Below are 27,664 nucleotides of genomic sequence, written 5' to 3'. Positions count from 1 at the left end.
CCATGCAGTGTAATAAGTATGACATATCCCAATACATGATATAACATTTAGGCAGTACAAGATCAAAAATTTGCATATCAAGTCATAATATAATATTAAAAAATTTTCATAGCTATAAACACTTATCAAATTGAGAGAGAGAGAGAGAGAGTTTGAGAGAGAGAGAGTTTATTACGGTACCGTACTTGTAGTGCAACAGTCAATATTTCAATTCGTAAATTACAAACAAATATTACCCACCGAACAGCGTCAAAGTACATGTACTGGTATTAGCTTCTGGTATACCATTTTTTATCAATTCTACTGTTTTTTGGTTTTTTTTGGCAAATAAATTTAGCGAGGTTTTTTGTTTATTTTCTTATAAATTACATGTTTTAAAAACAATACTATGTGTAATAAGCATAAAACATGTCTGAGTAAACTTAATGAAGTATTTTTCACAGAATGTGGTACATTACATGTATGTCAATCTTTATAAAACTAGCGTATATTTCGTGCGCCATAAATTGCAAGGTTTTTGTAAATATCATTTACTTGCATGATAGGTATATATGGTCTAACCAAAATTTTCTTCATAAAGCTACAGCTGTATGTACCACATATATGTTTTGTCACAAGTATACATTTAAAAAAAAAATACCCAAATTCCAACCGTTGAAATAAACTCAACTCATTTTCTGATAAGTTCATTGTGTTTTGTGCGTGCATATCTTATTTGTCTGCTGCAACAGCAGCCAATCAGCGGTAAGCTGAATCCACAAAAAGAAAGTTTGTGTTTTAGGAGCGGGTAAATTGTTTATGCGACACTGTCAAGAAAACCACACCAAATAATAACAAGAAACATAAATATTCACTTAAATGTATTGTGTTGTAAAGTAAAGGTTTTTAACACTTATTGCATCTTGCAAAACATGTGATGACCCTTAATCATCTGTCATATATCTGATATACATGTATATGTATTTAAAGATGGGAGAAATAACGATGGAACAAACTGGGATTCGAACCTGGCCCTCTGAATCTCTAGTCAAGTGCTCTACCAACTGAGCTACATGTATCTGGCACCGGTATTCAAACCAGTCTGAACGTCACATTCCTCCCCCCTTAAATGATCTTCACCCTCGAAGATCACCCCTGGCAGGATCGAGTTAACCTGTTAGTTCCAGGGGTTGGTCACAACACCAATATTGTAACAGGATGGGAGAAATAATGAAGGACCAAACCGGGATTTGAACCTGGGCCCCCCTGAATCTCTAGTCAGGTGCTCTACCAACTGAGCTATCTGGCACTGGTATTCAAACCGGTCTGATCGTCACATATATAAAGAATTATTTTAAACAATGTTGTTCAATAAAAAATAACACTCGTTACCTTCAGTTTTTGTCTGTAATTAATCAATATTGGCGTGCGATCAGTTCTTGCCGAGTACCATTTCTCACCAGTGCATTGTTACGTCATTTTATCAACACATAAAATTACATACGAAAATATGATGTAACAGTGCACCAGCGAGAAATGGTCCTCGGCGAGAACTGCTCGCACGCCAGTACTGCCAGTAGTCAGATTAAAAAAAGAGAATAAAAACTTACATTTAAAACATTAACAAAGACAATTTAAGTACACATCATAACTGCTAAACAAGAAAAATTATGTGAACTGGTAGAATGGTACGCATAGTTCTAACTTGTAACCTACATGTAGAAGTACATGTACCGGGTACCCGTTGGTCTGCTAAACCTCTCTAATGATACAATGATCGGCATCATAAAGATATCAAAGTCATGTTTTAACTCTGAAGTCAAGTATACAATTTTATTTACTTGAATTTATGTCTACAGGGTATTCATGACTACATTTGGAGTCTTCTGCACAAGAATATATGATATGTTTCTAATTAGACCCTGCTTTGAATTTTGAGTTGAAAATTCACAATCTGTTATTTTTTTAAATAGATAAATTCAGTTACCCTTTCCAGTCCCCCATGAACCTCGAGCGAGTCTAAACATCCATGAAACATGTAAAAATTACACGTTAGTAAACAAACACCCACATCATAACAAAAACATCTAACAGTGTGCACGTACTTGCATGTACATCTATACTATATACTAAATTTTAACCAGTTAACAAGAAACTTTAAAAGGAGTAAAAGCCTCACCTTCTTCAGTAACATCCACATAAATCACACACTTTAATGTCCATCTTTTCTCCTTTATTACTCGTAGCTTATCAACGGCTGATCGTCGACAGAAGTGTGGCTGTCAGAATTTCCTCGTAAACGATTCACACGAGAAAAATATCCTCCTTAAACAAATATGTAGTATTGTTCCCTGTGCATGTTCATATGTTTCACAGTAAATTGAAAATGCATGTATACACCGAAAGAATACACAACTTCTCTTCTGCATTACGGCTCTCTCTTTTCTACAATGCCGTTCGTTACTGTTTACATTCGGCGCGCGCGCGGGGGTTACATACCATGCATACAGGGGCGCCCCGATAAAATGGTTGCACATAGAACGTTTAAATAATGTGTGTTCATTGAATTCATAAATGATATAGATGAAAAAAATGAAATTGAATCACAACAATTTATCTAAGACGCAACACAACGTAATGCAGTAAATGCCTGGGCCTTAAAGTGGCATTTGTTCGCTTGTGTGTCTATGTAGACATATTAACTCGTTCATGTACGATTCTCACATATTTGTTTTATGAAATTTGAAAAAAAATATAGCACAGAACTTGTTTAATTTGATACCAAATAACATTATTTAATATATTAACAATAACTGAATTCATTTTTTTTCATTAAATGATAATGATTTTTGCTATCAGAAAAATACGTGTATGAGCTGCTGACCCCTAATTATAGGGGCCAGCCCTTTTTTCTTAATTTTAAATGAAAGCTCTCGTTATTCTAAACAACTTTTGCTCTATATGTATTAACAAAATATTTTTAGTTTAAAGGTTATTATACAAAAAACAACAAAATTTCAGACCCCCCAAAACCTTATACTTTACCGGCAAATAGCTTAAAAACTAAAAAACATTTTGCCAAACTTTTCATGCCAGCAAAACTATAAAATATTACCAGCAATTCTGCTAAATTTCATGCACCTATCTTTTGTAGTTCCCAAGATCAACTCTGGACAAAAGACACCCCAATTTTCAATTAAAGGGCAATAACTCATAACCGGAAGTGAATTTTAAAAATTTGAAAAAAACGTCTCGAGATATTAACATTGTCTACATACCCTAAAAGTTTCATAACAATCAGACAACAAATGTACGAGAAATGGCCTACACAAAATTTGCGGATAAAAAAAAAAAATAATAATAAGAAACAGTAGAATAACAGAAGGGTTTTCCGTTGAAAAACGGAAAACCCTAATAATAATAAGAAACAGTAGAATAACAGAAGGGTTTTCCGTTGAAAAACGGAAAACCCTAAAAAGAAACAGAACGAAAACAATAAGGTCTTCCGTTGGAAACGGAAGACCTTAATAAGAAATTTGAAATTTTTTCAGAATAATAGTAATGGAAACGGAAGACCTTAATAATAAAAATGTTTTATAAAAAGAGCGTGGGTTGACAGAGCTCTGGTCTTATGAATGCGACTTACTGTGCATCGTCGGTAGCCATGTTACAACGCACTTTGAAAAATTACGCACTTTGAATTATTTTTTTTCAAAGTGCGTTAATTTTGGGACCAAGTCAACTCACTTTGAAAACAATTTTTTTTTAAAGTGCGTTGATATCGTCGATTTAGTTTAGTCGAAATGATTTATTAAATTAGATACAGTAAACTAGAGACGAGCTCGTTGCAAGCAACGATTAGGTCTTCCGTCGTAGCTGCGTCATACTTGTGACGTAATACAAAAATTGATACCTGACCATCATGCAATATTAGATGTATAAACACTGTGTAAAAGAAACAAAGTACATGTATATAAGCAAATACAGATCTTTAAAAGTTGTCTGAAGTTTGATTCGCCGCATGTTGTTTTTTTGCATGTGCATTTTATTTTGAGAAACTTATCTAATCATCATAATTGACTCAATATACACAGAATATGGACGACGATTATAATCACACAGTGGGTATGACCGGTATGAACGTAAAAAGACCAAACATTTTACTCGCATTTTTTATCAAAAGCAAGGACCAATGAATCTTTTAGAATGTATGCGGAGATCCTGGAAATTTTACAGGGGGTTCTGAAGAATAATTTTGTTTTTTGAGGGGGGGGGGGCATGCGCGGATAAGAAAAAATTTCCTGGGGTGGGGGTTGAGTGTCTGCCGGTTATTTGAGTTTGCCTGGGGATGTAAGAGGCATATTTTGTAATTTTATATTGTACATGTAATGGAAAGAAATTTTGCGGAGGTTGGGGTGGGGTCTGGAACCCTCACCCTACTCTTCTAGATTCGCGCATGGGGAAGACCGATGCCGGTAATTTAACGGTAATTTTAACCATTTTTATTTAATTAATCATTTTCAAAATTATCGGAATTCCAATATTACCTTTAAACGCAGTTAAAACTTAAAATACGAACCATTTAGTCTCGGTGAGTATTCGTCCAACATGCGTCCGCGTACGAAAGAAATGGCAATATTCAAGAAATTTGGATGGACGATTTGGGTCCTAGGTCGTCCATCCGATTCTTTTTCAGTCTAAGAGCTACAGACCTGCACTTAGAGAATGTCAAACTGATTATGTCAATTTATTTTGTCTCAAAGAATCAGTTTTTTTAATCAATAAAGTTTTACCTTAAAAAAAAAGAAATCGGGCACAATTTTCAATGTTAGCATTTTACAATAAAGGTCTAATAAAATTTTGAATGAAATTTCAAGATACTACTCTTCGTTGTTTTATACGAAATATTGCATGGAAAAAAGATTTACATCGCATATTTTTTGAATTACAAAGGATATACAAAATGAACTTAGATTAACCGCTAACAAACAAGCATAAAGTGAGACTGAGAACTAATTTCTTCTCTTTTTTATTAACATCAAAATAAATCCAAGAAAAAATCTTAATATTTTTTTTCCTTTATATGCGTTAATGAAAACGTTGATCAGCAAGGGCCGGTTCTATGTCGTGCAAGCACCTACTTAATAGATTGTTACACGGATACAACGATGACAAATATCGAAAAGGCAATATTGTGGATGAAGGATGAAAGTGTAGTTTGTTTTTATTAAGGTTTATTTTTGATAATTATATTTATCTGGATCAATTTGGTCTGTTGGTTTGTTTTGTTTATTGAAAAGGGGAATACAGAAAATGAGTAATTTCCGTTATGAAGTCAAGCATATATTTTCATATTATCATTGACTTAAAACATGTTGGAAAAAAGAAATATTGTATCAAGCAGTTAGTTATTATGCGCAGATCATGCATTCCTCTATGGTTTTCACAATTGCATGTATCAGTTACTACACGTATTTGCTTACGGAGAAATAAATTTCCAAAGAGATGATAAAGTTATCAGTTAAGTTCCAGATTGTCTTCTGCACATGCAAGCACGTGTGTAATCCTGATTTAAAAATAGGTATAATGGCCGGGGGGGGGGGGGGGGGGGAGGGGGGGTCATCGCAACAAAATTGTGTATTAGCGTACAAGAGTGTACATTGTTAATTAATAATTGATGTTGAATTGTTATTAACAAACAAAATCATAAATTCATAATAACATACACTAAAATGCCAGGGAGTTCTGCTGGACGCGATTTCATTTGTCTTCAATTAACAGGTCGAGACCACTATATTTTGTGACGTCGGCATAAATTTGCATACTAAATTAGGCACCTGTTTACTTTTATCGACAAACCAATCAGGTGAATGAGTTGCAAGGCATTGTGGGCTACTACAAGTTTCAGTGTATACAAAGAGTATTGAAAATATATACCATTTTGAATTGTCCTTAGGAAACTCATTTTGAATGATTTTTCAGAATTTATGAAAGTAATATGGACAATTATGTCTGAACTTCAATTTCTATGCTCACATTTAAAAAATATTGCATATGAGGACTTATATCAACATATTTAAATACCCAATTGTCAATGTTCAAAAGAGAGTTAATTGAATTAAAAGCAGTGAGTACTGTTTTTTCACGTGATACCCCATATTTGGGACAACATTAGTAGAACCACGCGTTGATATTTTCTTCAGGGACATTCATCAGAATGCTTAACGGACAAAATACTTTATGCTGCATATAGCTTGTGCTTCTGCGTTTGTATATTTGTGCATTTCTACTACCGTGGCTACTAGTATTCACGTATGTTAAAAAATGTACAGTTACCTGTATTTATTTCTAGTGCACAATGATAAAGTCACCAATACACAAATGTGATGTTTTTTTCTTATCAAAATATGTTTGTACTTGTATGCGTATGTTTGTCAGTCGTTTGATACTGATCATTTTTGAAGCAACAATTAATCAACTAAAACAACAGTATTTTTTAATGCGAGCATGGAACAAAGTAAATGGTACGTAATCTTTAATTTTTTACCTTCTAAAGTAAAAATTAAGATGTACAAACATTCCGGCAAGCAATTAAATATTGTGTATAAAACAGACAAATACCACGTGCGTTTGTTGAATCGTAAACACGTTATAGACCGTCATGCATTGCAACTCATTCACTGGATTGGAGAATCTGTTTGCCAAAAATACTGTCACGTGTTAAATAATGCTATCCATATAAGGTAGTGTACCCGACCTGATTAATAGGGTGTAAGGATGCCCGCCTACTTAATGCATATGCTCACGCGTCAACCGATTAAAAATGACTGTATTTTGGATTTATAAATCGTTCTAAAACATTCGATCTGATATATCGTTGTTAACAATTGAAAACTTTGAACGATTAAATTTGTTTTATACCTACCCCGACCCTCACGGAAAAATCCATTCAGATCAATGGAAATTTCATTTACAAGACTCCGCGCCAGAATCAGAATGTCTCATTCATTAATTTTTTCGTAGTTATAGTGGACGAGTCCAAAATAGGAATTTTGAGACACATCATACAATGTGAACATTGGCCGTGAATGCAGTTTACTTTGCGTCTATTTTCTTATTTTGAGAGTCCTTTTTATCATGTTTATCATGGCTTGAAAATGACGGAAGGCCCTTGAATATTGTTATCTTTATGCAGGCACGTAGCATCCTTTTTGAAAGTGGGGGGCCAGACTCATCCAAAAAATCTTGACAAACAAAAAAAAAAAAACAAAAAAAAAAAAAGACTTTCTCAAAATCTTCAAAATCCTAATCCGGGGGGGGGGGGGGGGGGGGGGGCGCGGCGTAGTATATTTCAATCCTAATGTCCTTATTTTTATATAAATTTTTTTACATCCTTGATAATTCAATTTTTTATAAGTATATTTTCAAAAAATTAGTTGCTGTGAGAAAAAGTGTGTTGGGGGGGGGGGGGGCACCCGCAAGCTTGAATTAATAATTGCCTGACGATGCATCTTTAATGTGTCAACATTTATATTCATAATTAATGAAAACGTTATATGGGATGCAATAAGCAACAATGAGCAAGAGTGTTCAATTAAAAGGGCTTTTCACATTGCACGTGTATAATCCTGATTTAAAAATAGATTGCCATATTTGAAAGGTCAAAAAAAAAAAAGAGGGAGGTGTCATCGCAACAAGATGATACACATTGTCTAAGTAGTACAATGTAAGTAATAGTTTGTGTTGGATTATCATCATTAACAAAGAATCATCAGTTTGGATTAATTAAAACAAATATAAATTCATATAATTGGAATATTTACTTTTATTTAAAATGCCCACCTTTCCAAAACTTTTCTAAATATGATCGCATTTGTACTAGTGCCAGGTGATGTAGCGCACCCATTACAGAGGTCACATCAAGTTCCCTGGGACGACAATAGCTTTTACCATTGCATTTCACACGCATCATTTATTCAGCAGATAAATTATTCCCATTCTTTTGTCATATCCTATCATTTAGACCTTTATTTAAAACATCAAAATCGATAAACAGTTCAGAATTTATAAACATCAAAGACATAAAAAAAATTACCAAAATATCAATTTTTATAATAGTTTGTCGTAATTATTCTGAGTTATTTTTTGTTTCTTAGTGTTTCTTTTCTATCAAACATAGACGCACTTTCTCATTGCTGGATACTTGAGTTTTTTTAGGTTAGATATTATGCAAATCTTCCTTACCTAAACCTAAACGGCAAAACGCTTAATAATGCAGTGCACTCTGCTGTTGAAATAGATGTGAATTAAATTGTGATGAGATAAATGTTTATTAAATACAGTTGTATATGCACGGAAAACGTTCAAAAAGTCCTTGTTTATTGACAAATGATGAATTTTGCACATATTGGTTTTTATCAAATGGAACCCCCCCCCCTTTCAAATTGCTGGATCCGCCTCTGGATACATGTACATTCCTAAGATGATTTAAAAATAATGAAATGATTTAATTTCCAGTGATGTACAGGTACATGCACTCGATCGAAGAAAAAGATTGAAATTGCTTCTAAACTCTGCACGTTCAGTTTAATAATTTATGATCCGCAGCGAAAATTAAATTTCATTTCTTATAAGATAGCCTAATTGATACATGCATGCTTCCATTGAATAAATTTGGGTTGTCAGGCAAGCTTTTTGGAAAGCTATTGCTTGTATAATATTAAGGTCAGACGCGACCTTCATGTATCTTCCGTTTTTTCCTATCTTCACAATGTGAAGATTTCCACTTTGTTATTTCATAATTAAATCTTTATGTAATATGATTTTTTTGGTTTGAATATAAAGTGTTCAAATTAAAATATATAGTATGACTTTACTTATAAGCATTCAAATGCATTTTGCGTACTATTTTAAGGAAAGTTCGAAATATTCTAGCTCCAAAACGAGCCTGGTAATGTACTCTAAATTTTTTGGAATTAACAGGTTTAAATGTTAATAAATAAGGAATGAAATATCAAGGAAAATTATATAAAATTGAGGAACGTCGCGTCTGTCCTTAATTAAAATAATATAAATAGACATCATAAATCCCATATCAAACGACACATAACCACTTGAGTCTTTTAATGAATTTATGAACAGCGGCAAATTCTAAGGTAATGTTAGCTGCAAGTCTGTATAGCCCTTGTATGAAAAATTTCGGATGGTACTCAATTTTTCCAGACGGAGAGCTTCATATATGCAGCTAAGGTAACTAATAATGCTTCCAACTTTGTTTAGAAATGCAAGGTTTTAAGAGAGCAATACTTATTTGTTTAAAAAATAACACCCTAATACTTTGCATTTCATTCGCTGTTTGTAGAACAAGCAGAACCAGTATCAGTTCGATCCCTACCGTATGTACATTGTTCGAATTTAATAGCCCTTGCATTGCATTGCATTGCAAATACAAAATTCAACACTGAAAGTGTTTATCTATATGGCTATTAATCTATATGTACATGTACACATAGTGTACACATGTGATTCAAAATACCCCAAACGGAAAAATTCACTTATTGAGTCTACATTTTATAGAATTTGCAAAAAATACATTGCGGGTCTGAATGTTTGTTAATGTGTCAATCTATCAATATACAGTTTGTTAATTATTTTCGATTGCTAAGGCTACATCGTTTTTGATGAACATTGAACAACATTTTTTCCATGCCATTATTTCCACGGAAGATAGCGAGTACAATTATAAAGCACAATTTAGTTAATTATCTCTTTAATATTGTGTACTAGTATGTAATAAATAATTTATAAATTGCTGCCTAAGGTTGTTTGGTATTTTCGTTTGTAGATGCATTGCAAGTAAAAAACGTGAAACGCGGGGCAAGTCATAATTAATATCCCTAATACCCGTTACTTAAAAATAGCGGGTTTGGATTCAAATATTATCGTATACGAATATTAAGTTCACTTTTTAAAATCATCTCCACGATGATAATATTATATCTATCGGAAATCAGTATTTTGTTTTGCTTTAAAAGAAATGTTCTATCGGAAGCAATCCCGCGTTCGTTTAAATTGCCAGCGTACATTTGTCATGTCAGTAATACACATTGTGGTTTATATGACGGCCGTGTATACATACTGTAGAAAAGTTGAGTTTAATTACCATGCATTCGAACCATTTTATTAACACATCTCCCAGTACTGAAACAATTCAAAATGTCTCTGTTACAGTAACACAGTGGGGCGTTAATCATGTGTACGTCCAGCTCTACAAGCATATGCACTGTCGTCAAGGCGACGGCCTGAATACAGCTAGCGACTCTTCTATCGATCGGTTACCTGAGTCTCGTAATGCATCTAAATATAGAAAGGGGCACAGTTATGAAACAAACAACAAAAATAAGGTCAAAGAGGTTCATCATTATGAAATGAATATGTACATATGAATAAAAACATTTGGGAACTTTACGTAGAATTATTTTTGCGCGCTGCATGTATCAGTTAGTGCATTACAAAAAGCCCTTTCATAACCTCCTAAACGTGCACACCCCCACAAAAATGGACCGAACTGACAACAATTGTTTCTGCAAATACTGGCTATAAATTACGAAAACATTAAATTGAATACCACGGAAGGATTCAAAATTAATTTCTTTACAACTTTGCTTCAATAATGCATTAGAAATTTTTATTCCTTTACAAGTTATTGACAAGAAACTTTTGACGCATCTAACTCCCTTATTATAGGGGCCAGCCCCTTTTTCTGTATACCGAATGAAAGGTCTTGGTAAGACCAAGATCTTTTAAAATACATGTTATAACAAATTTTTATCAGGTAAAAAACTAACACGGAAAATACGCGAATTTTTTTGAATTTTTTTCTTACCTTTGTTTCAACATCTATACCACCCCTTTTATTTGCATTTAAATAATAATTAAAATATATCTCGCACAAATTCAATGTATTAGCTTCCAAACCAGCCCATCTTTGAGACTCTGCCAGTTATCGTTATAGCTAAACCTCCCTGGACAAAAGAAGTCGTTAAATTTTACTAAAAGGGGAATAACTCAAAACCGGATGGGGATTTTCCTCAACTAAAATATGCAACGACAACATCACGCAGCATGTTATCAGTCCTGAAAATTTCAAAACAATCGGTGAACAAACGAGCGAGATATTAAGGATCAAAGTTGGCGTCTAGAAGAAAAAAAAAATAATAAGAAATTTGAAAATTTTTCAGAATAATAGTAAGGTCTTCCGTTGGAAACGGAAGACCTTAATAATTGTTTTAACCATGTGTAGCTTAATGGGATATATTTTTAGAAAGAACCCACTTCATTCTCAGCTAACTTGATAAACAGTTTCTCGATTAGATTTTTTTCCTTTTCTCATAAGCTTACATAGAAAACAAGTCAGGAGATTTGAATTTTCCAAAAACGACATAAACTGTATCGCCTAGCAACTGCATTTTCCTTTTTTGTGTATGCAGCAAACTTTCTAATTATCTGGTACATTGTGCTGTGCCAGAAACGAAAATTATTTAATTTATTTATTGATAATGGAGATAATATAAAACAGATTTTAACTGTCTTCAATTGCATGTGCTTAAAAACAAACATGATGTGAAAAAAAGATACGTTGGTTATGGTTTCTCACACTCTAATGCCTATTTTTAAGTTTATAATAAGTTAATGATTGTCAATGTACATGTAATTTTTTTTTTTATAATGAAGTGATTTATTTGATTAGAATTTGAAAAGAGGGTCTATGTTGAAACACATAGATTCTTTAACGTACCACTGAAGAAATTATTGTTTGACCAGCTCGTTTTTTTTTTCAATATCACTGTGCTTAATTTACAACAAAAATATTTCTTTTTCCGATTTTATACATTTACTCTAAGTTGCTGAATATTATATAAATAGTGCCTGTTTGGGGGGGTAACAGTTGAAATTGACACCCCGAGAAAACCATTGTCAACCGACGCGAAGCGGAGGTCGACAATGGTTTTCGAGGGGTGTCAATTTCAACTGTTATCCTCCCAAACAGGCACTATTTATTTTGTTATACTGAATGTCTTTTTTAAAATTTTTAAGAAAATTTTACTGCTTTTATATAGGAATAACGTGAATTCTAAAGCGAACCGTACGCGCATAATTTTCGCGCATGTAACATGTTTTAATGTTACCCGTTGCCAAGAGCGTTGCTAACGCTGAGGGTAATAGTAAATATTATTAACTGCGTCTTAACCAATCAGATTTCAGTATTTAACATGAAAGTATAACAATATAATATGTTCTGGAGGAAAAAGAGGCGTAGGGGACATTCTTCCTGTAATCAATGAAATGAAGTACTGGTAATTGACCTGTATCTTTGGTTAACCCACACCCCCACCCTTATCCCCGTTTTTAAAGACAGTAAATTAGATTCATTAGTGTTAATAAATCATCATACTATCAACAAATTAAGAATTAATTTCTAGAATTTGTGATTTATACATTTTTTTTTCAAAGTGCATTAAGTGTCTCGATACTAAAAAAATGTTGATGTACCTTCATAACGCATTTGAACTTTTTTTTTCAAAGTGCGTTGATTTTGTCCAAAATTTAACGCACTTTGAAAATGTTTTTCAAAGTGCGTTGCCACATAGCCCACATGTGCTTCACATCGATTCTCTCTATCACCACTTGACGGAGCTTATGTACATATGTGCACGTTAACTACGAACATTCGAATTCCGCTGGGGCTTTTACAAATTTTTGGTAAAAAAAATTTGAAATTGAAACCGGTGAAAGTATTTTGAGTATAATATATGTTTATCCACATTAAATTAGACAAATGTCTTTAATAAAATACAAAATAAGATCCATCCAGCAACGCGGATTATAAACCTTGATTTATCAAGTTTATGGAACACAAAAGATAAGACTTGCAGAATTTTAACATGTTTCCTCGCCCTTCCTGCATGGGATTAATACATGTAGATACCACACCTAGTGCATAAATTTATCGAAATTACAGAAGTCTGTAAACAAAGCTTAAGAAATAAAAAAATAAAAAAGGGATATAGAAGAGTTAGAAACCTTAATTTTATATTCACATACACATTATATTTACATTCACTATAAGAATGATTCCCTCCATTTCTTACAGAAATTGATTGTAAGTTACAGCTGTTTAGAAACAGACATTACTGAATTATACACGATCCAGTTCTAACCAGTTTATCGATCGGTTGAAACCATAGATAGCCTAAGAAAAAAACATGGACTGCACGATATAATCACGGTGACGTCAGACTCAAATTACCATATGGGATCATTTAAAACAAAAAAAACTATGCTGGTAATTTTTTAATAAATTAATAAATAACCACAAATCAAAATGGAGATATCTTCTTTTGATAATACCTATATTTTTTAAAAACGATGGAAATAACTAGACGTTTGCAATGTCCATTACCTCTTACAATATTTTCTATTTGAATAAGCATTCTGAGAGTATTGCATAAGCAATAAACGTCCCCTACCGGTTTGTGGAAATTGTGAAAACAATGCACTGTTATGCAGAATATCAAACCCGAACATTAAAAATTGGAATATAAAAAATTAATTTTCTCGAAAATATGTCAACCAGACGCTACAAAAGTGTAAACTTGATCTGTAGTTTGACATTTTGAAGCTGTTCAGCAAATTTCATATTATTCCTCAAAACGCATAAAGAAAAAAAGTGTGGAAAACTGACGTGGGACAGACAGACGGACGGAGGGACGGACGGACAGACGGACGGACGGACTGACGGACGCAGAGGAAAGCTATAGTCCCCTCCGGTGAAAACCGGTAGGGGACTAACAAGCATTCTGAGAGTATTGCATAAGCAATACACGTCTCCTACCAGTTTGTATTATTCTATGAAAGCTTCCAAGCACACAACTATTTCAGAGCTATTGTAAACGAGATGTCATGCTTTAATCAGAGATAAAAGAACAGAGGAAATGAAAACTATATAGTTGATATAGAAATTAAATACAAAATAGGTAAAATAATACTCTTTATTTCATCTCCTGTAATTTCGCCAAGTCTATTCTGTATTCACTGGTAACAATTTGTGAAAATAATGCACTGTTATGCACAATATCATTTCTTACCGTCTTTTGTACCCCGAATCAAACCAAACAGTTAAACAGCCCAACCCGACAACGGACCCAATTGTAATAATACAAAAAAAACCCCTGCCGATTAAATTTACAACACAATGCTTTACACTATTTTACAGAATTTATTTGTTTGCTAGAAATGATAAAAGGAATGGTACAAGTAACGCACGATATTATTACTGACTACATACTGGCCTAGCCTGTTTCCCTGGCCTACCCATAATGCTCCGTAAGTACTGTTGCGGAGCATTATGGATAGGCCAGGGAAACAGGCTACATACTGGCCTCGTTTATTCAATACACACCGAACCCGATAACGAACCCGAACATTCAAAAATTGGAATATAAAAAATTTAATTTTCTCGAAAATATGTCAATCAGACGCTACAAAAGTGTAAACTTGATCTGTAGTTTGACATTTTGAAGCTGTTCAGCAAGTTTCATATTATTCCTCAAATGCATAAAGAAAAAAAGTGTGGAATACTGAAGTGGGACAGACAGACAGACGGACGGACGGACTGACGGACGCAGAGGAAAGCTATAGTCCCCTCCGGTGAAACCGGTAGGGGACTAATAATAACTATCATATGATCCAATAAAGGGTAAAATTTATGTACAAGGTAATAGATTACGCCTTTCAAAAAATCAATGACCTATATATCTTTGTACACCTTATCAGTATTTTAGAAAAGTCACACATGTGACTAACTACTGCGGCTGATAACTTGAGATAAAACTTCACGTGATGGTAATTTTACAGTTAATATAATAAATAGAAATATTTAACTTTGCCAAAATTAAAACCACACATACTTAGGAAAGGTTCGTAAACACGCTAAGGAATTAAAAATATAAAAGGTAAGCTATTTCATCATGAAAAGCAACGTCGGATTAGAAATTACAAGTAAAGATATAAAGTTTCACATCACCTAAATTAAATGACCTCGTTGATGTATCTCAATAAAAACCCCAGCTTTATATATATACTATATATTTTTGATTTTGATTTATATCATGTTTTCAATATCATGTATAAGTATATAAGAATTTTATTAGGTTCAAATATAATAATTATTTATATAATGTAACAGTTGTGTGTTTTTTTCCATAGCGAGAATGCACGCTTTACAAAGACTCTCTAAATGCCTCGCATTTTGCATGCCTTGCATAATCTTTGTATTATGTATTTGTATGCAAAACTGAGGAGCCTAATGTCTCAAAGGTGAAATAAAATAATATTACAAAAAATGAAGTTTTCTAATAATATATATATATATATATATATATATATATATATATATATATATATATATATATATATATATATATATATATATATATATATATATATATATATATATATATACTACAAATCAATTTCAGACTTTTTTATCTTTGCAATCCTAAATTTACTATTTAACCTATTCAATTTCAGACTTTTTTATCTTTGCAATCCTAAATTTACTATTTAACCTATTTTGCCCCTTTTTCTTTTTAGGAGTTTGATTTTCAAGTCATAAGTATTAAAATTAAGTGACTATTTGTTAAGTTAACTTTTTAGAGTCAATTTCATTAATTTTGTCACCTTATAACGCGGTACCCTTCTGAGAAAAGTTTGTGTTGTAAAAGAAATAGTAATTATATCATTTCCTTAACAATATGAATTAACTGACCTGAAAACTACCGCATTGATTGCTCTCATACACATACTACGAAAATCCATCGTTTTCAAACGTATATAACATATAATATTTCAACTGTCGTTATCTGTGATAACATTACGAATCAATTTTGAACCCTAAAGCCCAATAACTTCATAAGACATGAGTGACACAAAATGGGCGTGTCTAATAGCATACCCGAAAAACGGCATTGATTGCATAGCATGTGCTACACAAAAAAATAGTGGTTTTAAAAAATGTTGTTCATAATTCTCAAAGAATGATTCCTTTTTCCTTAAATATAAATTTGGACCAAGCAGCTTTAACGGTACAAGTAGGTCACATCATCACAGTTAAAACATGGTTGCAGGACCGCGATGTATTCACTGAGATGGTGTGAAGCAGAGAGGATTAACTAACCGCGGGGGAGCGCGGTTGAATACGGGATCTGTGTTGTACTGTAAGAAATAATAGAAGTGAACTAGACACGATCTCGTTGCGAGCAACGAGGAGGTCTTCCGTGCGATTTTGAATGTTATATGACATTGACTTTGATATTTGACCCTTTATCTCCTTATCGGGGCAACAAAAAAAATTGATGGTTGAATTTTGTTAGGAACATCAATTTCAAAATTTTATTCCATATTGATTTTCAAAATTATGCTTTTTAAAATATTTGCTCTGTTTGAGGTATGTTATCAAAGTTTTGTACTTCTGGCTCCTTAAAACCCCTTAAAAACCCCTAAATACCGAACACATGATAAAATAATTATAATATATTGTTTAATAAATGTGAGATGAACATTATTGCTTCCTAAACATATAACAAAATATTTTTCAGTAAAGTGCTATAAAAGAAAGATTTCAGCGCCTTTATTGGCCCCTAAAAATAAAAAAGATAGATCTTTTGATATTAAACATAATTTGTTCAACAAGTGTTTAGAAATTCTTTGCCGTTATTGAGCTATTTTGTAAAAATCGTTTTAGGGTCTGACCCCTTATCTCCTTATTGGGACCATATGACAAAATTTCGATGGTTGACAAGCGCATCATTCTAAGCATTTATTATTTAATATTGCTTTTCAAAATATTTCTCAGTAAAGTGCTTTGGAAGAAAAACTTTAGAGCCCATTTGGCCCCTAAATTGAAGGGCCAGCCCCTTTTTCTTGGCATCATACGAAAGTTCTTTGATATTAAACATATTTTGTTCAACAAGTGTTTAGAAATTCTTTGCCGTTTTTGAGCTATCTGGGATAGGACGTTTTAGGGGCCAACCCCTAATCTCCTTATTGGGGCCAGATAACGAAACTTTTATGATTGAATATTGTTTAAAACATCATTCTAAGCATCTTTTATTCTATATTGCTTTTTAAAATATTTGTCCTTTTTGAGATATATTCGATCGAAGTTTCGGACTTTTGGCCCCTTAAAACCCCTAATTACGTAACGCATAATAAAAAATTTATAATGTATAGTTTTGTTAGTGAAAGATAAACATTTTTGCTTCTTAAACATATTACAAAATATTTCTCAGTAAAGTGCTATGAAAGAAAGGAGGGACCAGCCCCTTTTTCTTGTTATCAAACGAAAGCTCTTGTAAATATAAATTTTATTTGCTCTATATATAATGTTTAAATGTTTTCAGGAAAGGAGATAAAGAACGAAAACCATTAAAAATTACGTCGTTTTTTCAAACTCGATTTTCGTGTCCAGGCGAGCTTCGACGCCTTTGAAGCCAGAGAACCATAAATGCCTTTAAACACATTTACAATCTTTTGTCTACAATCCCTGAAAATTTAAGTTTAATATATTTTTGTTTAGGAGGAGATAGCAGGACAAACTGACCCTCTAAAATCACTAAAACGTCAATATCTCATGAACGGAAATGACGTCATTAAAATAAAAAATTACATATAAGGTTTTCATCAATATTTACAAGATCTGAAATTTTCACGATAATCGGTCAAGTCGTTTTCAAGAAATCGCTTGTACAAAAAAGCGTAAGAGAAAAAAATAATAAAAGGGAAAAAGAAACAAAGCAATAACAATAAGGTCTTCTGTTGGAAACGGAAGACCTTAATTAAAGTAGTTTATGTTGGAAACACACATACAAACAGGATTTGGAGGAATTTAGTCTGAGCGTGGTACTAATTCTTGCGGCATCTACCTGAACCTTATCTAGCGATTCTGCATTATTGTATTTGTATCCAGTTTTTCCACATATTGTCAGCACACTCGAAAAAGGTAGAATACATGTACAAGCAAAATGCATTTTTATAAGGGGAGACTATCAATGATATGTTTCAATAATCGTTGCCCTTCTTTAAAATCAAATAAGATTATTTTGAACTTTTGATAACTAACAAATAAGAATGGTAAAACTTTAGATAGACTCATAATGCGTTTAAATTTTCGTGTGTAACATGAACTCAGCATGTCGTAACACTTTTTCCTCGCCATTAGATTTAGTCCCTCGCTTTGCTCGGCAATATTATTTTTCATTATTAGTATATTCTCTATGTTTTAAATAAGGTTCAAACTCGGCACCAAATTTCATGGTACTAAGTCTTGGAAAAGGTTTACCAACATATACATGTATACTTGGAATAGAATTGAACCATTCCATAATACCTAACGTTTTTGAAATTATCTTTGCTATGTAGAAACCTAAGACATTCTCAATGTCCATTTTGGAACAGATACGACAATGTACCACAAAACAAGTGCCCAGAACGAGAATCGATGTGACGTTTGTGAAACAACCATAGTGCACAGTTATTGTGACTATTGTCATGTCAACCTCTGTAAGCTATGTATTGATATTAATATATATGTTTGTAATTTTTCTTTATAGAACAGCCATGGATCCTCATTTTAGTGCCCAGGATGTACCCCGATGTTACCTTTGTGAGACGGCCATAACACACAGCTACTGTGACCTTTGTCATTTCAACCTTTGTAAGCCCTGTGTAGTAGATCACATCTCAGATGGATATGAAAAACATAAAATAGTCCCTTTCAAGCAACGGAATCCAGCATCGACTTATCCAAAAGGCGAGACACGTCAAGAACAGGGTATGAAATGCTTTATTTGTTCCTTCTATAAATCATCTAAATATGTTCTCCCGGAGTACAAATATGTATTCGAGTGCATCGGGCATTTTCCCGGCAAATGCGATATTCACTTTGACGAAAACGCAACTCCCATAGTAAATGCTCGGGACGGATTTCCTTTGAGTTTCGCGAGAAACTACAGACAGAACAATCATATTAAAATTAGATGTTAGACCGGCCTGCTTACCCGCTATACAAACAGTAAGTGAGCGGATCTAACATATATTTTGATTAGATTGCAGATAGAACTAAAGCGCACGAAGAAAAGTGAAGTTATTGCAAAGGTCACAGAGCCGACGAAATGGGTAAACTCTAAAAAAAAAAAAACCAACCCAAAACCCCAAGTTCTTGCAAGCTGTGAGTATGCCTTGACCCATGCGATATCAATCAGACAATCTTACTGCCTCACTTTAATGCAAACTTTAGAGGATACATTTCCGAACTTAACCTCCGGTACAATCATTAGATTTAGCTACACAGCTATATATAGTGATTGTACCGGACCTGGTTAAGTTCTGAACTTGATTTACCTACATAGCTTTATTTACCTACCTGAAGTAGGTTTATTTAGCTACCGTTAAGCAATCTTGCTTTTTATGTAAAACAGACAATTACATCAGATCACATGCCAGTGGTTGCTGAATTAAGATTCTCTTGTATACATCAGTTTTTGAACCACTCGAACGCAAAATTTCCAGCTTGGCACAAAGCTTCTGCAGACACTATTGTACATGTAGCCTACAGCACAACGTGTTAGACGAATTACTGTCCCGTCAAGTACACACACTGGCCGACATGAACACTTTGTATGACGATCTAATCTCAACACTTACAAAGTCAGCCACACATAACATTCCGCAATCTAGCTACAATGCCCATACCCGTCCTGGTTGGACAAAAGATGTACAGCATCTCAACACTAAAGAGCGAGAAATGCGCCGGATTTGGCTAGCGGAAGGTAGACCAAGGGGCATGATATTCGAATCCTACCGGAACTACAAGCGCACAGAGACACTTTATAGTTGCGCTAGACAACGAATTTAACAACTACATGAAATCCGTATACCATAACATTGACAACGCAGCCGAATGTGATATTAGGTTTTTCTGGAAGTTAGTAAAACGACAGAAGAATAGAACCTCTCGCACCTTTCCAGAAATTCGCGACGACAATGGAAATATCTATAACGACCCTTCGGGAGTTGCAGAAGCTTTCGTTATATATTACGAAAATATATATTCTCTCTCGGACCACGATTTGCTTGATGACGCATTTCGGTGTCGCGTTGAAACTAAATTCTCCGCAATCGAAAAAGACTGCTCTGAGCTGAAAGGAGAAATTCCAGGCGGACCATTTACGAACGACGAACTGCTACCAATCATCTGGAACCTCAAACGAAGGAAAGCACCCGGCCCAGACCAGATCACGTACTTACATATCATCTTCGTTGGAGAATTAGCAACCCAGGTCGTTGTCAAACTATTTAACGAAATCGTCATCCAAGGTAGAATCCCTTTTTCTTGGAAGAAGGGCTTTATAGTCCCCTTATTCAAAGGAACAGACAAACCAAACACTTCATGTAATAGTTATAGACCGGTCGCTTTATTATCGTGTTTCCTCAAAATATTGCTCTCAACAACCGTATAAAACAACATATTACTGACTCCAGTCTGTTTCCTTGTACGCAACAACAGGGATTCCAGGAAAAACTCGGCTGCTTAACAGCCTCCTTTAATTTACATGAAACTGTTTATCATAACCTGGAACAAGGAAATAGTGTGTATGTCAGCTTTCTGGACAGTACCAAAGCTTTCGATACTGTATGGATGCATGGGTCCTAGTTAAGCTCTTTAAAATGGGTATAAAGGGACAGTTGTGGTCTATTCTACATGACTGTAATATGGACACTTCTAGCGCTATTGTTGTAAATCAAACACAGTCTAGATGGTTTCCTGTTCAACAAGGAATTAGACAAGGGGGGTGGGTTTATCGACGTTTTTCTATCTAGTATACATTACCGATTTGATTTTAGCTCTTGAGCAGTCATCTAAGAACACAGGGATACTTAATATTACAAGTAACTGTCCTTCATTGGCTGATGATATCTCTTGCATTGGAGTAACGCCCTGATTACTACAGAACATGCTTAATACCGCTTATAAATACTCTACAAAGTGGCGGTTTAAATTTAACGCGTTTAAGTCGTGTGTCCTCGAATTTCACCCCAACAAACGGAAACCAAATTCGGAGCATGTGTGAGATATGCCACCATATGTGTGGTATTAAGGCATGACACGATTTCCCCCAAGACACATACAACCATTTAGGTATTCTAGTGAACAACAAGTATAACTTCTCTGACCGCCTCAATTCTGCCTTCCGCAAGGGTAATAGTATATTTAACGCACTTTCAGATATCGGAATAAAGGATACATTTAGAAATATACTTTATTTTTTCTTACATTTTATTTCCTGCAAAACGTGCGTAGATTTTTGAAAAACATAGCTAGAGTGAGTCATCAATGAGATTATTGTACTATATCATATACATCCGATGATTTTTAGCCGGGCTCTGCTGAAAGCAGAGTCCTGGCTATAGGCAGGCCAATCGCCAATGTTACTATAAATAGCACAAATAAACAAAAAACCAAACAGCGTCAAGGTAAAGCTTCCGCTATACCAAATAGTTACACAAAGAGCCACGTTTTGTCAAAAGTGTTGGCATTTTGTTTCTTTTTTAAAATTTCGAATGAATTGTCTATCTTTTTTAGTTTTCTTATTAACAACGTGTTTTTAAAACATTACTATGCATTTTGGACACATACAATGCGAATGAATTTCCATGAACTACTTTGCTGCACGATGAAGAAACGGGGATTGAATATATAATGCTTGTTGCAAAATTCATGGCAGCAACTGATGAACTTTTTAACTTCTACTAAAAAGACTTATTTTTTGTTTATAGACGCTTACAAAATTTGGTCGCTCTCTGATGCTTTGCCGACATTAAAAGCATGTGTGAGAGAGAGAGAGAGAGAGAGAGAGAGAGAGAGAGAGAGAGAGAGAGAGAGAGAGAGAGAGAGAGATTTATTTTGAGATTTTCAGTCTTTACTACACAATATGCATAAAGACCCACCAAAAGAGCCCGGCTTTCAGTACTTCAATACTTTGATTATACCGTTTGTCCCGGGACACATTTGAAAGTAAATGCAATGGTTAATGCCAACAACAATCTAAAGGGTCCTACCCCTATGTTGAAAAAGAACAGTTACTGTTGGTGTTTTGTGGAAACTCTGTTTGAGAGCTTTCGAGGTACGGCTGATCGGTTTTAGCACATCTATAAAAGAAAGTTTTTATGGAGTATATTCTCTATTCCTTGAAAATATTAAGGCCGAATAGATAGCTACATCATTAGCAAAAAATTGGAGATAACTTTCAATTTCAAAATGTTTTAGGTGCTTTCATTAGATCAGACATTCATATTCCAACCAATGTCCCCACTCACCTGCAACTTGCCTACACATACGGAGAGAAATTTTATTCATCTGTACTTAAGCCATGTTACAATGCTTTTAAGGAATTGTTCAGTTATAGCAAGATTTAATAAGGTGGAAAAGCCGTAAAATTTATATGTTGCCTTCAATGAATACACAATATCCGCCATTTTGTGACGTCATAAAAACTAACCATCGCTAACAGAGCTCTAGATCGTCTGCAGAAATGTCTACCTATGGTAAATTTTATCGGCAAACATTGGTACCGTTGGCATACCAATGGGAAAAAAAATTACCAGTGGTAACTCTTGTCTGGCAACGGCAGTACTCTGGGTGCCACCGTTGGAAGGTTATACTTCCCCCGCGCACGCTTCGATGAGTCGACGTCTTAGGTCACCATCAACTCGCGTACAGATACAACCGAAACCATGAGCAAATTGCGCCAACCTTGTCCTTAGTCGACAAAAGCAAAGTGAGTTCTATTCGAGACAATCAACAGCACTTAAACCTCCCGACATGGGTGAAACCGTCAGAATTAAGAAACCAGGCACCTGCGTTCCGTCTACTGATCCTCAGCCATCTGATCCTTGGCCGAGAGTACCATCGGCGCGATCTGATCAAGTCCGGCGGGGCTACCCTACCGTAATTTGAAACATCTAACATCTAGAGTCGTGACCATAAATTTGCTACCCCATTTGCCGTTAAACAGAGCTCTACTAAGGTCCTACGCCCACCCTTGGCGATTCCCACTATAAATTCAGGCAATCCATCTACAGGTAACCTAAAGTTCAAAACTTCCGATAGTGTCTCAATAAGTACTGGTAAATATGAACGTCATGTGACTCGGTCATGTCGTGTGGTAAAGCTTTGTTCTATCCTGTCTGTAGAAATTGTGTATTATGTGTTTGGATGTGGTTCCGCGTGATACTGCATTCTTTTTACAAAAGGGAGATGTAATAATATTGATTTTGTATTAGAGATTACCATGTTACGTAACATTCGTCAAACTTTGTTTAATGTGAACCCCGCATTTTGTAAAAACCGTGCTTCCCAGTATTTCTCAGGAAATATTACAATTATTACGGATAGGGGCATTGATCAAAATTATAATAACTAAAGACCCTTTAAAGCTGGCATGAATTCATAAAAGCATTTGGTCACCATATAAGTTTCGATCACTATCAAACTGCCACTGGGGTATATATACCGACCGAGAAAGTTACCGTCGGTTGCTTTTCGATCGAGGCATTCAGGTTGCTAGGCCTTCTAAAAGGTAGAACCACACAATGTAGTAAAATGCTTGTCAAAATAAATTAAGGAAACTGCAATCAATAAAAATATAAAACGTTGGTTTATTCTTAGACAGAAATTCCAATACGTGATAGTAAATCCAAGAATGTACAAACATTAACAACGTAGCATCGCTTTTATCAGTTTTGTTTTTATAAAAAACACACCGTTTTCTACAGTCCATGCTGTTATGTACGATCTGCTACAGTGTCGTTTGCGCATGTGTGAAACAGAAGAATGTTTTATAATGATCGAGAATTTTTTAAACATGGGTGTCTGGATTCAGTCTGTTTTGTTTCGTCTTCCATTGGATATTCCTTACCAGTGCAGTGATTGTCATGTTATATTTGTTCTAGGCGCGTTTATTCAAATTGTTCCGATCTGTTTAACATGTTCGGGTGAATGAAATACCTGAAGCATTAATAGTGCCATCGGCCTTATATAGGGGGTGTGTAGCGATGAGCAGAACAATAGAAATCGACAATTAATATGTTGGAAGTCAGAGATAAAAAGGAATAATGACATTTATGAATTCATATCAGTTTTAAGCTTTATTTGATTTGTTCATAACCCGACTAGAATGATCACGTCATGAAATCCAAACAATATTTTCGTATTTCTCAAACCATTTTTGTATCAGATTTGCATTAAAACACAGAGTTTTCACAATATCTTATAGATCGACATTAATGTTGTAAAGAAATATTTTTGTTTATTTAACAGATGCTAAAGCATTGTCCTCACCGCCTACATCACGTAAGATAGTCCGTCTGAATGTTGGTGGGCATTTGTATACAACAACAATGTCAACACTAAGCAGATATCCTTCAGCTGCTTTACAGAACAGTTTGCAAAATTATGATAGAGAGGGAAATGTGTTCATTGACCGCGATGGAAAAATGTTTGAGTACATACTTGGCTTTCTGAGAACTAAAAAACTTTGTTTACCAAGTAACTTTTGCGACTTCGAGTCATTGACCACTGAGGTAAATTATTATGACATTCCCAGCTTATCTTCGTGTCTTACAAAAGCAAAACAAGAGAAGTTGACAGTACAGTTTATTGAGGTTTTGGAGACAAAATTGTACGAAAAAGAGACAACAATTTTGAAAGGGAAAGCAAAACACTTAAAGACGATATTGCATCTAGGAAAATTTGACTGTCCAAATAGTTTAGAAAAGTTATCTGAAGAAGAATCTGAAGTCCTTTTAGAGAAAAGAGTCAGAATTCAGCTGGCAGAAATCCTAAGTAGAAACGAATGGACACTCATATCGTCTGACTTTTCATTTCATCCTTCTTTTAGTGAAAGGTACAAGTGTTATGATTATCCTCATTGTGCTTACACTACCTATAGGAGTGCGGTATTGTTACAAGGTTACAGAGACCGCTGGAAAAAATAAGATTCTGCAGGATGGCCATTAGACATCCATCGCACAACTTGCCATTACATCATATTTCTATCATAATATTTTGCATAAAATAGCCTCATGGTTCTTAGCATTAATTCAACCGGTTCAAAACAGTACAAATTCAATTAAAAGGCATCTTAAGGAGTTGGATGAAACACTGACCCTTCTTTTATTTCCGATTTCGGCATCGAACCAGAGTTCCGCACCTATAATTCTTCTTTTGATTTCACACAACTGCATCTTTTAAACTGACATTTCTCACATGATCTATCACCTTGTTTTGACTTGTCCTTTTTTTTTTTTTAAATCTCTGCCATTTACTCAACACATACACACCATCGTACCCATAACGTAAGTGTTTTAAACAGCTATCTCTACGTGAATCCAAAGTGTATAATTTTAATCCCGCAGGAGACAAGATATTGTACTTTCTTCCTTCTTCTCTCCTCTGATTCTTTGACTTAATTTTTCTTTTTAAAGGGTTGCGAGAGTGCAACATTAGCCAAAAACACTCTTGCTTTTGATTGAAAACAAAAACAGCTTCAGTTTCACTAGTTCTTCTCTTTTAAAGGAACTAAATGTCCAGAAAATTTGACAGTTTTATTGTTTGTGTCGTTGCCCATTTCTAGTGCTTTACAAGATTTCATACAGTAATAATTAAATGCCTTTGAACAACAATTTTAATTCTTAATTTTCTGACGTACTTTGACCAGACACCACAATCTCATGTATAAGCACATGTTATTGAAATGTGCACCACCCAAAGCATTTAAGTTACTGTAACATCTTTGAAAGCTTAAAATCAGAAATAATCCTTAGATTTCATTCTTAAGTCATCAAGTATCTATTTTTGCAAATTTTTGTTTGAAAAAGAAAATATAAACTATAGTTTATAGTTCATGTGAAAGTTTTACAAACAATTTAATTATGATTTAGAATAGAAAAAATTGTATATATCATCTTATACTTGTTGTCAAGAACATTTGCTTGGTTCAATGTGCACATTTGAAATATCAATTTTACGTATATATATTTACTTGATAAAATATTTAAACCGAAAATATGGCTGGAGAGATAAGAGTTATTAAGCTTACAATACCTTAGATGACATCATACTTGCTTGGGTGTAGAAAAAGTGAAAAAAAATTATTTTTAATTTTTTCTTTTTATTGAGGTTTATTAGCAAGTAAATTGCACCATGCAACGGTAATTGGATCTTACCCGTGACAGGGTGGACGAAAAGCATTCATAGATTGGGCTAATGAATAAAGACTTTTATTTTTGTTTTGATCTTTAATTCATTTGTCAATTTTATGTTAAACTCTCTGTTCATTTATATATTTTGATATATTATTAAAAGTTTTCAAATACATGTAACCTATTCATTTCTTTACTAGTTTTTCTCGGGAGGAAGGTTTAGATAAAGCACAGAAAGAAGAAGGTTGTCTGAATCAGTTAAACGGATATTTTCAGTCATAAATAATGTTTTAATTTAAATATTTTGAGAGCATACATGGTTGTTATGCTTAAACTTAAAGAAATTTGCATGCAATTTACCTAATTATAGATCTTAATCTTCAAAACAAAAAGTTAATAATTGGAAGTAGAGGAATCAAATGGCCAATCCAGCTTGCATCGACAAGAACAGCGTGGTATATTGGTTATTACTTATAACATATTTTGAAGCCTTTATCTATATTTGGTGATATCAGACTTGTTTGGTGCTTCTACAATACTAAAACTGATATTGAAATCATGGTTTTACTTTTTAAAAATTCTATTAAAATCCACCATTTTATAATCTGATAGATTTATTTCATAACCAAGGAAAACCATAATAATGTAGACATATTATTTTATAGCTATGTATTGAAACCTGATAAGCTGGAGGGGGCGTTTCAAATAAGAGATCTTAGAAATTTTTTCATAGTTTTGAATGAGCATTGTTTGAAAACTGAGATATTTCCAAATATCTTATAATTAAACAAGATGTGAATCGATGATATCTTGGGACAGAATATTGTTTCAAGATAGATGAACACACTTAAAAATATAATTTTATTTCAAAGGACGCTGATATTGTCGATATCAACGCCCTTTGAAAAAATGTGCAGAACTTGATCGAATTACTTGATAATTTTTGGTACAATATTATTTTCACCTTGTTTAGATTATTTGAAAATATTGAAAAGAGAACCCAAGGGATCCTTAGCTTACCTAACAAAGAGGTTCTCGATTACAAAGTGTTCTCAAAAGCTATTGGTCAACAAATTACAGAGAAATAACAACTCATGAGATTTGTATTATCTAAATAGGACATAAACTGCATCGCTTACCTGTCCTTCCTTTCTTTCGTGTGTTTCATGATATATATGCTGCAAATCTACTCCTAAAAAAGAATCTGGTATTTGGTATAAAACACCAGGCTATGCAAAAAACAATCGAAGTACCGAAGAACTGACGGGAATTGATTTTATCCATTATTATTTCTTTTCGAATCAATGATATATTATTTTGCATGGCAATGCACATTTTTTGAAATATAAATTATTTTCCGACA

At 33.9% G+C, this 27,664-nt stretch overlaps 1 long non-coding RNA gene across 1 annotated transcript; it reads left to right on the top strand.

Annotated features, from left to right (window-relative positions):
- The first annotated feature begins 18,744 nt into the window (after positions 1-18,744).
- On the top strand, positions 18,745-26,476 carry LOC136274511 (uncharacterized). Its single transcript, XR_010712908.1, has 2 exons — positions 18,745-18,871; positions 26,279-26,476. It is a non-coding gene; the product is annotated as an uncharacterized lncRNA (long non-coding RNA).
- Positions 26,477-27,664: the final 1,188 nt, after the last annotated feature.

The sequence above is a fragment of the Magallana gigas genome, chromosome 4, assembly GCF_963853765.1.
Source record: "Magallana gigas chromosome 4, xbMagGiga1.1, whole genome shotgun sequence".
Lineage (NCBI taxonomy): Eukaryota > Metazoa > Mollusca > Bivalvia > Ostreida > Ostreidae > Magallana > Magallana gigas.
The sequence above is the reverse complement of the archived record's forward strand: the minus strand, read 5'-3'. Positions and strand labels throughout refer to the sequence as shown.